Genomic DNA, 12,168 nt, shown 5'->3' on the forward strand with positions numbered 1-12,168 from the left:
GTAAAAAAGAGGAAAAGCCTCTTTTTTAGTCTTAAGGGTCTCCAGAGGAGGTATGGCTGCTTTAGGAATTATTTTTCATCGGTATGTTCCAGAATTTTGTAGATATTTGTATCATATATTCTGTAATATGGGTTTTATTGAATCAAACTGAATCAGATAAAGACAGAATTTTAGTGCTAGAGTTTATCCTCTCATCCAACACATTCACTATTTGACCCCTTAACCATAAAAATACAATCAGAAGGATGAGTGCCTTCTAGTCACCACGGTCAGCAGGGGCAGAACACTCCTCTCATGTCATTTACCATCTGCAAATGAACAGTGCCCACGGACTGCAAAGCCGCAGGGGGACTGGACAGACGGACTTCTGCACGGTGAGGGCCCCAAGAAGCTACGACAGCGATGATCTGGGGGAAGGCAGCCATGGGCAGGAAAGAGAGACACTACCACCCTCTCAGAAAATCTTGAGTGAACCACAGCCAGCAGTATGGTTTTGTATCCTAAAATACTGACTTCACGTCACTTAGCTCTCAGATCCTTCACTTCAAAGGAACAGTGAAAGCCTTCATGGTTCAAATTCCAAATTGATATATGAATACAGACTTTTACATCTCTACGTGAGCCGTAAAATAAACGGTCCATGGCAGCCCTCTCCTCTCTTTTGATAGAATAGTTTCTTCATTGGAAATGAAAAAGTGATTAATGGTATGGAAGGATCATACATTACCAGGCCCCAGAGAGTCATGAGAGGGGAAGAGGAACGAAAGAGAGAGAGAGAGAGAGAAAGCAAAACCTCCCTTTCCCCAGCACTCTCAGAGCTATGCTCTTCCCTGGGGACAGCTGCCTCTGACTGGAAAGGGAGCGTCTGAGGGAGCAGGCCTCCAGAGGTGTGCGCACCTGCTTCAGGGAGCTCACCGGGGATAGCCTCCTCAGTTACTGACCTCCTAAAAGCATCAGGAGGCCCAGCTACTTTGCTGGAGTTGAGGGGGCAATTGGCAGGATTAATCCCATCCCTAAGGGCAAAATAAAAGTAAGAGGTGATCAGTCAGCTACTAAAGGAAAGTACTCTGTTGCCAGGGTCGGTAGAATCCAAGCATTATAGGCTGAGAGCAGATCTGGAAATACAATATAGTCTATTCTTTGTTCTACTCAAAGACCTTTGAAGGAAAAAAATTGCGGTGTTCCTCAGGTTTCACGCCTCTGAGAAAGAAGCCCTCTGTGTGAGCAACGTCATTGTTCCAAAAGTGTCCTGGAGATCCATACCCAAGAAGCAAGGCCACCTTATAATGAGGTATTGTTGGCCCCTCGGTTCCTGACCTTTCTTGAGAGGTGTCCAAGGTCAGCCTGTCTCTGACTGGATCACATTCAACATTAAGGCCTTAGAAAGAGGTTGTGACATGTGTTTAAAAGTCAAAGGAGGGGGGCACCTGGGTGGCTCAGTGGGTTAAGCCTCTGCCTTCGGCTCAGGTCATGATCCCAGGGTCCTGGGATCGAGCCCCACATTGGGCTCTCTGCTCGGCAGGGAGCCTGCTTCCTCCTCTCTCTCTCTGCCTACCTCTCTGCCTACTTGTGATCTCTCTCTCTGTCAAATAAATAAATAAATAAATAAATAAAAGTCAAAGGGGGAAAGCAGCCAGCCTCGGAACATTTTATCATTTTCTTCATGTCTAATGAGGAAACAACTTCTTTTGACCACTTTAAGATGTGCAGCTGCTTAAGTCAATATATTCAATTAAGAAGGCTGAAGTCATTATTGGACCTAGCTCAGACTCTAGAGGGAGAACCATTCCTTCTTGGTCCAATATTAAACAGTTTAGTACAATTCAGGGGCCAGCAATCTATGACCCAGGATCCTGCTCACTGCCTATTTTTTAAATAAAGTTTTACTGGGAAACAGCAATGTTTGTTCAATGACGGTACTCAAAATACAATGGCAAAATTACAGAGTGATCACAGAAACCCTGGAGTCCACAAAGCCAAAAATACGTAGTGTCTGGTCCTTTACAGAGCAATATTTGAAGACCTTTGGGTGAGCCATAGCTTGTTCTTCTAAACAAGATCACCTTGATTCTGGAACAGAGAAAGATATCCCTCAACAGACAAAACAATCTCTGAATGGTCATAGATGGAAGTATATATTTTCAGAGATCCATGCATTATTCTGCATACTAGAATCAATTCTCAGTATATACTTCCTCTCTGGTAGAAGCCTATCATATTGCCATATTGGAGCGAGGACAAAGTCGTGAAGACACTTGGTGATGCATACTACAAATAGAATCCAGCTCTACCATGGCTTTTGTTCAAAGAATATTTAAAAACACTGCAGCTTGCTTTCATGGGTTTGTGTTTTTCTTCAGAACGAAGTAAAAATCTCATGAAATGATTTTCACTTACTTAGGAATAATCTGAAGATTGTGGAAAGGCCATCATGGTTTTCAATGACCTTTTTTTTAAAAATTCAAGGCAGTCCCTTTGACTTCCTTTTGATTTTTGAAAGGGGACCTAAGAAGAATTATACTCTAGCCCTCTCAGAATAATTCCCTGAAGGCTAAATGATCAAGCTGACTCTCTTTTTGACTCAAGAACATTTTATGTGTCTCTCTATATTATCTGTTCAGCAAAAGAGACTGATGAAAAATGAATAAAATTCATGCTATTCCAGTTCCATAGTTTCTTTTCAGTTGTTTATATTTTGCCTAACTGAGTCATTTGGCCTCAGTTACCCCAGTCATGGGAGCTTTGTTCGTACTGGATACCCTTCACTCTAATCCCCAAAGCCTCATATCCTGTTTTTCACTTTCTCTTGATTTTAGCAGATGTTGCCTATTAATGCGTCTGAGAGCTTGGGATGCTCCAATCATTGAGTGAAGAAACAGGCTGTTTTCACTCTGTATGTTTCCCCACACTGACTACCCCTGTGTCACTTGCAAGAGTGCAACCATCAGGATAAATCAATCAGAAATTACAATATGTAGCATAAGCAGGCCATGAGGATTCCGATTGTGGGGATCAGAAAGCAGAAATGCTAGAGTTGTCCCACCCATTTTACTATCACCATTTATAAACTCCCACTTATCTAAACTGATCCAGACAAAGCTTCCTTGTTTTTAAAAAAATCTGCCATCCATCTGACCCTCCATGTCTGGATGTCAAAACACAGTATCAGTCAAGAGCTAAGCTCTGAATGTGCACTGAGTGTAGTCTGGTTGGTTGAATGTTAATTCACTGGGAAATCTGGTGGAAGCTGAAGCTAGAAAAAGGGGAGTGAACCCTGTTCACCTTGTGAAGGCATTTGGTGCTTATTCTCAAGGCTCCAGAGAGTCTGTAAAAATGATTAACTGGTCACAACCATTGGGTTCTAGAGCTCCATTCATTTCTCACTGGCTGGTTGACTGGGGACTTTTGACCAGTTTGTCCTCAAGTTTTACCAGCAGTTGAAGAAGGAAAGTAAAAACTACTTTGTGTAGCTCACAACATGGCTCAGAGGAGTACATGAGATATGCTTGCAAAGTGTACATAATGATAAGGTTTTACAATTATCATCATAGTCATCATAATGGCCAAGTCAACCGATGAATTTCAATGCATTGAAACCAGTTTAGCAGAGCAGACCCAAAATGCCAGGGCTAGAATCCTGGCCCCACTATTTACTAAGTGGTTTACCTAAGCCTCAACTTTCCCTTTCAAAGAAACAGACATAATAATAGTACCGACTTCACAATCTATTAAACAACAAATATTTAGGGTGGAAATTAAATAAGATAATTCATGTAAAACACTTAGGACAAGGCTTGATGCGTAGTAAGAGAGAAGAGCTAGCTTCTTCTATCTTCTATCTTTTATCTTCTATCATCTATCTTCTATCATCTTCATTAGTAGCTCACAGTGGGAATGTTCAGTGGGTGTGAAGGATAGACAGAGTTGCTTTCCCCCACTAAGGAGTGTGTGCAGAGTCACTGCAGGAGAGAAAGTTGACCCAGTTTATAGATGACCTTCTGAGATTGGTGAGCAGTGTGCCTAGTAGCTGCTCAAGAAACGTTAGTTCTTTCTTTCAATAAGCATTCAACCAACATGTGTCAATAATTTATGCCACACAATTTGGAATATAGCTGAGCTAGACAATCTAGAGTTTGGACTTTACATGCCAAACACCACACTGTGATAAATCCAGGGTGCTGAAGGAATTTGCTACAGAATCACCTAATCCAGTCCAGGAAGACTGGAAAGGGCTTCTTAAAGGAAATAATGTCTAAGGCAAGACTTGGAGCAGGAAAAGGAATTGGCCATGAAAAGTAGCTTGGGGCAGGAAGAGTCTATCATCAGAGGCAACAAGACATGGGAAGTCCCAGAGGTAAGCAGGATCATGGCAATCCATAGATTGAAATAAAGTTAACATGGCCGGAGGGGAGAACATCATGGGGAAATACGGCAGAGAGAAGAGGGCGTCTCACCACAGAGGACCAAATGTAGGCTACACATCTGGACATCATCCAGAGGCACCAGAAAATGGAGGGTTTCAAGCAAGGGAGTATGATGTAAGCATCTTTACCTTGAAAAAGAAATTGAAACAAATGAGTGACTACATGTAGAGAAAGTTGTCCAGCTGAGAGAGAGTGATGACTTCTATTTTCCAAACTTAACCATCAGCCATTAAAGGCCAGCAGGGGGAAGGTTTGAGATATCCAAGGAAATGGGGAAATGGGGAATGATGAGGGATTGAGGAATAAGCCACAGTTCCTAAGAGTGGAGGAGGTCCTCGTTCTTCTCTCTAAGTTTCAGTTGTGCTCTGCAATCAAGAACCATGGTGTTCTGATTCATACCTACTGCATGTGATGGGGATAAAAAAAATGATATGAACTTACATGCTTGCTATCCTTCCCATCCCCCTCCACCCTCACCTGCCGTTGAAGAAAAATAGATCCTTGCTTCAGAGTTCAACTTTTATAACCTTTTTGCTACAATAAATGCAGGGGGAAAAGCTCCAGCATAAAAATGAAAGATAGCGAGAGAACAGGCTGATTCACCGAATAAATCACTGATCCAGAAAGAGGTAAGAAACGTTAACTAGGTTTGTAAAAGTTTGGGAAAACTTGACATCATTGCAGAGAGATGTTTCAGGGTGCTGTGAAGGGTAGGAGACATTAGGAATGAGATTCATGGGAAAAACATGTTAGCAAGTTTTCCTTCCTTATTATGTAATCATATAGAAGTGTAAGATATAAATTGTTTTTCAATGACCTTGAACATAGGACAGACATTTCTTCGGTGGCAGCGCCAGGCTGCGGTGGCACCATAGAACTCCTCAGCTAGGTAACACTTACTTATATAATGAGAAGTCTTCCCCAAAACTTAGAGATCCATTTCCATAAAATTTCTGCTTAGAGTTCTCACTAAGGGGGGAAGATCAAAGGAAAAAATAAATAGTCGAGTTTTTCCCCCACCTCCAAATACATAGGTTATAAGGAATTTTGGCAGACACTGTTTTCTCCCCTCCAGTTTATGCTCACTTAATAGTATTCAACAGGAGAGGTCTTGGGAAAGATGAATGAAAAAGGAGCTGGGGATGGGGGTTGGGGATGTTGCCTTGACTACTCTGAGCCACTGCACAGTGGAGGGAAGGGGGTCGATGGTATAATCATTATCTGCTCAGAACAGAGCAGAGAAGGGACTTGTGTGCTTTTGCTGCTTAAAACATTTCACATAAACGAATCAACCAAAGAGTGGAAGCTAAATCAAAAGAAAATGTGATCTCTAAAACCACAGAAATGAGAGAAAAATACCAATTTCATTGACAGAAATGTAACTGTGATGTATAAGGAATCTAAATGTATTTTTACCTTTTGTCAGAAAGCAAGGATCCCAGGCAAACAATTGCTTAATCTATTTGGTGGCCAGGAGTGTTTGGGAGCCTAAGAAAGAGAGCAGCCCAAGGCATTTAAAGGTGGAGGGCGAGAATGGGGCTTTTTTTTGCAAAATTATGCCTTTGCATCTAAAGTTTCAATTTACATTGTTTACATAGGAGGATGAGGCCTTGGGATGTTTTGTTATTTTCGTTCTAAAAACAATAATGAGCTTGTCTCTGAACATTTTATCTAGTCTGTTGCACAGGAAATAGAAAATTGGGAGAACGTTGAGAACGTTGCAAGCAGCCTTCACACAGCCACCAAATGGCTGAGAGCCTACATTTTCATTCTAGACCCAGAAAGGGGGAAATTTATGGGAAAAGGGAAATTGCGTGTGTATATTTGAATCCTGGATCTTCATTCACGATTCACATTTATGGAAAAGCTGAGATAGTTTATTTTTAAACCTTGACATTCAGCTATGAAGGAAAATCAATTTTGAACGTGCATCATTGGAATAGAGTTTCCTCAATTTGTTCCATACACCAAGAACTAATTACCAGCTCCATGCTGTTGGCAGCCCCTATCAGAATACTACAGCAAGACACATACACTAGTCTACAAATATCAAAACAATAGAGTGTGTGGTCTTACCTAATCAGCAGAATATGCCAGTACATGAATGCACAGGGAACTCCTTCCTCCCCACAGTCCCCAAAGAAGGATGGAAAAATTAGGATCTAATCCCTGCATGATCACAACCCTGGAAACCAAGTGCGCCGTCAGAAGGAAGAATGCTGGAGCTCTTGGCGATGACTTAATCCAGGCATCACCAAAAGGAGATACAGATGGTTATTAGTCTGTGTGTGCTGAAGACACACAGTGCTTTCTTTCCGGTCCCCTGCTGCCCACAAAAGAGAATCAGAATCAACAATAGGGTCATATAGAGTTGTCATTTCAGTCCACTTTTATTTCTAAATGATTATCTCAAATGTGAAGCAAAGATGACAAACAAGTTATCATTTACATATGTGTATGTGTGTGTACATTTACATATATGTGTGTATCATTTACATATATGTGTGTGTACATACATACACTTACATGTAAACTGAGTAAGGTAATCTGCCCTTCCACAAATTTTCTAAGCTATTAATGAGCACTCAAAAGCAGAAGTCCAAATTCCCAGTCCAGCACTTATCCCATTAGACCATGGATTTTCCTATGCCATGCCTCCAAAAAGAACTACACTATTAACCCAGGGTTACACTATTATAAACCCCAGTTATAGAGTTCTAATCTGCACTACTACAGTTTAGCAGTGAGTTAAATCATTGCTGTGGTGGTCATTAAGCAATACAGAAGATCCCTATCACACAAACCCAGGCGTGACTTTTAAGCCCAGTAGCCAACCATACACTGATCATCTACTTGGCTGTTAGAAGCTGTGAAACTGTATGTCACTGCATAATCAATCACGTGGCATTACTTTTTCACTTGGAATTTCATAGACATTCTCAAAATGCTGATATTCATCCTGTCACACAGGTTAGGTGTGGATGAAGTAGGACCTGAGAGTGTTTTGAGGAATTATTAAGTTCTGGGGACCTCTCGATGCATAGAAATACCACCCAGGAAAAACTGGATTATTCTAAAGCCAGAGCATACTTCTAATTACCCACCAAAGCCAGCTGTAAATTCTAAGTCAGTGAGCCTAAACATCTTCTGTAGTTTATAAATCCCTTAATAATTATCTTCCTGGACCTGGACACATTGTGCATCTGGAAAGGGCTTTCCATCATAAATAAGTTACGCAGCATACACCTCTCCACTTAGAATAGTTTAAGTCTGAATTTTACACTCTTTGCCATTGGGCCAGCCTTCATCAAAGATCACTAGAACAGGAATATCACTGTTGTAGTCATCACTTGGATCATATTTACATGAAGATATTAGGTGAAGCCTGTTGTAGTGGTCCTCTCTCATTCCGGGTCTTTTTTTTTAAAAGATGCCTTCATGATGGACCTAAGAATATAAAAAATACCACTTTAATTTGGGGCCAAGATTCTCCCAGGAATAAGACCACCACAGGACATAGAGTGGGAGACCACCATTGTTTCTTCAAACAATACAATTGTGTGAGAAATGTATGCATGCAAATGGAATATTTTAAGAATTATTCAAAACCATGAAATCTTGATTTCAAAGGGAGTCATTCAACCAGAACTTGAAGTTCTGTTCTTCCTGGAACTCTAAGTCCAAGGTGAGAAATTTTCTGGCATTGAAAATCAGGGCAGATGAATGCTTTTCAGAGAAGTCCCAGGATAAGTTGTCTGTATTCATATAATCCCTCGAAAATATAAGATCCTCCTCTGAATGACTGCTCAGTGGAAATTCATCTCCATTCCTGGAAAAAATGATGCTAGGTGACAACGCAGAATTACACTGGAAAAAACTATTTCCCCTAGGGATATAGATAGGAACAGTCCTCAGTGATCATCAGTAAGAAAGCTTTCATCTATCTTTCTTAAATAGATCAGAGCTGTGACCACAGAACTGAACAAATGGCCAGAAATGTTAAGTATTATCACCGTCTCCACCACAATGAGCTAAGTATTAGAGTTAAACACTGGGATTAAACAATATCAAAAGATAATTCCAAAGAGCCTCTTCAGCTTGTGCAGGATAGAAATTATAAAGGCTGGTTCCAAACCTAAAATAACAAAATGTTCCAGCTAGTGAACCTAAAAATTATTGGCTTATATAAAAGATTACAGTGTAGGTCTATTACAGTGAAAAGTCTGGGCCCAAGGGAAGAGAAAAGATAAAATGTATTTGTAACATAGGAAATATAGTGTTTCTGTGACATAGTAAAATCATTTCAATCTATCCTCAAACAGATGTCACTTTGCTAATAAACATGTTGCAGCCAGATTGGCAAGATAGGATGAGAAATCACCTAGTCTTGTCTGGTTTTATACATTAAATTGCTCTCCTTCACAGAGAAGAACAGTGGCTACAAAACTGTGGGAATTCAGTTGGTGTTGGACATTTGCCCTGAGCACATTTTGCAAAGAAAAGCTGCTTGTGTATGGAAAAACAATAATCTAGTCAGGAGCAAACCCCTGTGTGTTTTGCAATCAAAGGGATAGTTGCGGGGCTCTAACTTGCTTGCCAATGTTACAGGGAGTCTTTGAAAAGTTAAAACAGCAGAGATTATAAAGTCCATATGTTGGCTGACCCATTCGTCCCTTGTCCTTCTTGGAAGAGCAATGGGAGCTAAAGGTAGGCAGAAGGGCGGGTCATCGTAGGTGGGTCACGGGTATTGGGTTTACATTTGGTTGTTTCTCGTACTTCCATTGAATGAGAACTGATGGAATCCCTAGAATAATACAGGGAACCTCTTTCCGGCACCTCTAAATAGGAGTCATTTGACCAAGAACCCTCCCAGGACACACTCTGGAAATAACAATAAGATCCAGGTACCCGAGCATGAAGTATAGTAAAACTTGGAATATAAAGAGTAATTAGAACGGGTTATAATAGAAATGTGGACATCAACCTGAGCAATATTTTGGGGCCCTTCTTCTTCAGAGGGAAGGTAGAAAACATTCATTCTCACAACAAAGGATCTGAAGGAATCATATGTTAGGCGAGACAGAACAATGAGACACCTGTTCTCCAGAGATTGTCTTCCTAAGGTACAGATGATCTCTGAAAAGGCATAGTATCAGTTACCTGTTTTTCCATAACAAACCAAGCCCAAACTCAGTGGAGTGAAAAACAATTTCTTATTTCTCATCCTGTGGATGGATGAGGCTGAGCTGGGAAGTTCTCCCCTGCCTAGTAGATCTGAGGTCATTCATGTGGCTCCATTCATCTGGGCCATTAGCTGCAGCTGGAATGTCCGAAGGGCCTCTCATGTTGCACAACGTCCCGCCACATGGTCTCTCATTCAGTAGTCTAGCCCAAGCTTCTTTCCAGCGTGGTGATTAGCTTCCAAGAGGAAGGCTTGCAAGATGACCAACCCCACTGCGTAAGCACTTTACCATTCTGTGCTTGCTCTGTGTTTGCTTACATCCCATAGGCCAAAGTGATTCACATGGCTAAGCCCACATTCACTGTGGGAAGAGGTTACAGAAAGGCATGAAGACGGGAGGCAAGGTTCATCCGGGCCATATATATAATAGTCTCATAAGGAATTTGCACCCCATTACATTGTACCACATTACTTGTTTTATATCTTATCCGTATTGCATTGTATTTGTGGTCTTGCATTGACTGAGAAATTCAAAATCAAAGTGTGACTGCATTGGACCATAGTAACTGGTTGGAAATAATCCTTACAACTATTGGGGATTTTTGGTTTATCAAATATCAGTTTAATCTCATTCCCACCCACCCCCACTAAGGTAATCTCCTCTTGTCACGTCATTGAAGAATGCATTTTGAAGAAAGGATAGCAAGCAATGGAGGAGGTAAGACATCTAAGTTATGTTATCATGTTTGTATTTTATTACTGTGAATTAATTACTGGGATATGTACACTTGCTTCAGTTTCCTAACACATTTATGAAAGCCCAAACTCATTTGGGCCCTCTTGGCTACTTTACAAACCAAGGCAGTTCCCATCCTGAGTTAGGTCCCTACTCAAGACCAAGCCAAATGTGATTGCCTTAGTCCATTTTTGCATCAAAACATTATGTGTCAAAGTCAGATACTTAAGTTTAATCATTTCCAACCAGCCTCTCATTCCTTCTATCAATGAGAAACAATGTTGCCTCCAGCTCATCCCTACCCCTTATCTTCTCAATCTCTTCATCCCTCACCCACCATGGGCTTCCTCTCCACTTTCTCCCCCTATCACTAACTTACCACTGACATCCCTGTGGTTGAAAATATAGCTCCAAGAATCTCTTCACTAAACTCTACACTTACCTACCCCTCCAATGGAGCACATTATGAGCCAAAAGGTTGAGATTTACCTGCCTTCTCATTTCTGCTTTGAAATAATTACTTTTCTACTCTTATAAGTTCATCTTTCCATGAGATTAGGACCATTTGGCAAAATCACTCTTAAATGCTGCTCTGGCCGTCTACAACTTGAATTAGCACTGATTATAATAGAAATATGGACATCCTTTCCAAAGTCTATTTCTCTAGCCAAGTCCTCCCCGGGCCCAGGACTTCAGACTTACAGCTATAAGTCTACTGCTAGAAATCACCACCTGTTTATACCAAAAGCATTTTCACTTTGATGGTTTGAAACCAGACCCACCATCTTGCCTTGAATTGTTCCTTACTTCATCATCATCTGTATTAGCACCACCAATAATCAGGGAAGTTAAAAAACTCAGAAGTCATCCTTGATACTTTCTTCTTCTTTATTCTTCATGTCCATCAGCCACTGAGTTCTATTGTTTTCTAGCTGAAATATTTTTCAAATCCTCCCCCACCATCCATCTATGACAGCCTATTTCAGCCCTCAGCATATCTTAACCAGCTTACCTGCTTCCAATTTTGTTGTCCTTATGTCCTTCCTCTGCACAGCCACCAGCATGAGAAATTGACAAATCCAACATTGTCACTGCTTAACTCAGAAAACATCAATAGGTCCCTATTCATTTCTTTTGAAAAGTGTTGAGCATTTTCGGTATGCCAGGCATTGTTCAAGTGCTGAGGGGTACAAGAGTGAACAAAACAGACCAACTTTTAGTCTTCACTGAACTATATTCTTCTGGAAAATACAATAGCAAAATAATTTTTTAAATAGACAAGTAATATGATGTCAGGAAATGATAGGTGTTCTAAAAAAAAAAAAAAAAAAGTAAAGGAATTGAAGTTATCAAGAAATACCATTGCAGATAGGCTGTTAGGAGATGGCCTTTGTGGGAAAGCAGAATGTGAAAGGGAGCCAAGGGAAAACTCGGGGAAAGATATCCCCACCAACTTCAGGATAAAGTGTAAGCTTGTAACACCATTGATAAGACAGTCTGCACCGACTTCTGCAACTTTTTCCTCTATTTACTATCTCTCACTTTCCACCAGCAACATGAAGCTGTCTTCAGATCTCCATAGCCACCATCTATTTCTTGCTTTTATTTCTTTTCTCATATTATGCTCTCTGCCTCAGATGTCCTCCCCATTGGTCCCTATACCTCAAACTCTATCATCTCTAAACAGTTTTCCCTGATTATCTCATCTACACACACACATTCCCCCGAGCACCTGGAGTTTACTTCTGTCATTGCCCTCATCATATTGTCTTAAGGGGTAGTAACATTAGACAATAATTTGAAACATGCAAGTTAAAGAATGTTGT

Source organism: Enhydra lutris, unplaced genomic scaffold (genome assembly GCF_002288905.1).
Source record: "Enhydra lutris kenyoni isolate GAN:26980312 unplaced genomic scaffold, ASM228890v2 scaffoldscaffold25, whole genome shotgun sequence".
Classification (NCBI taxonomy): domain Eukaryota; kingdom Metazoa; phylum Chordata; class Mammalia; order Carnivora; family Mustelidae; genus Enhydra; species Enhydra lutris.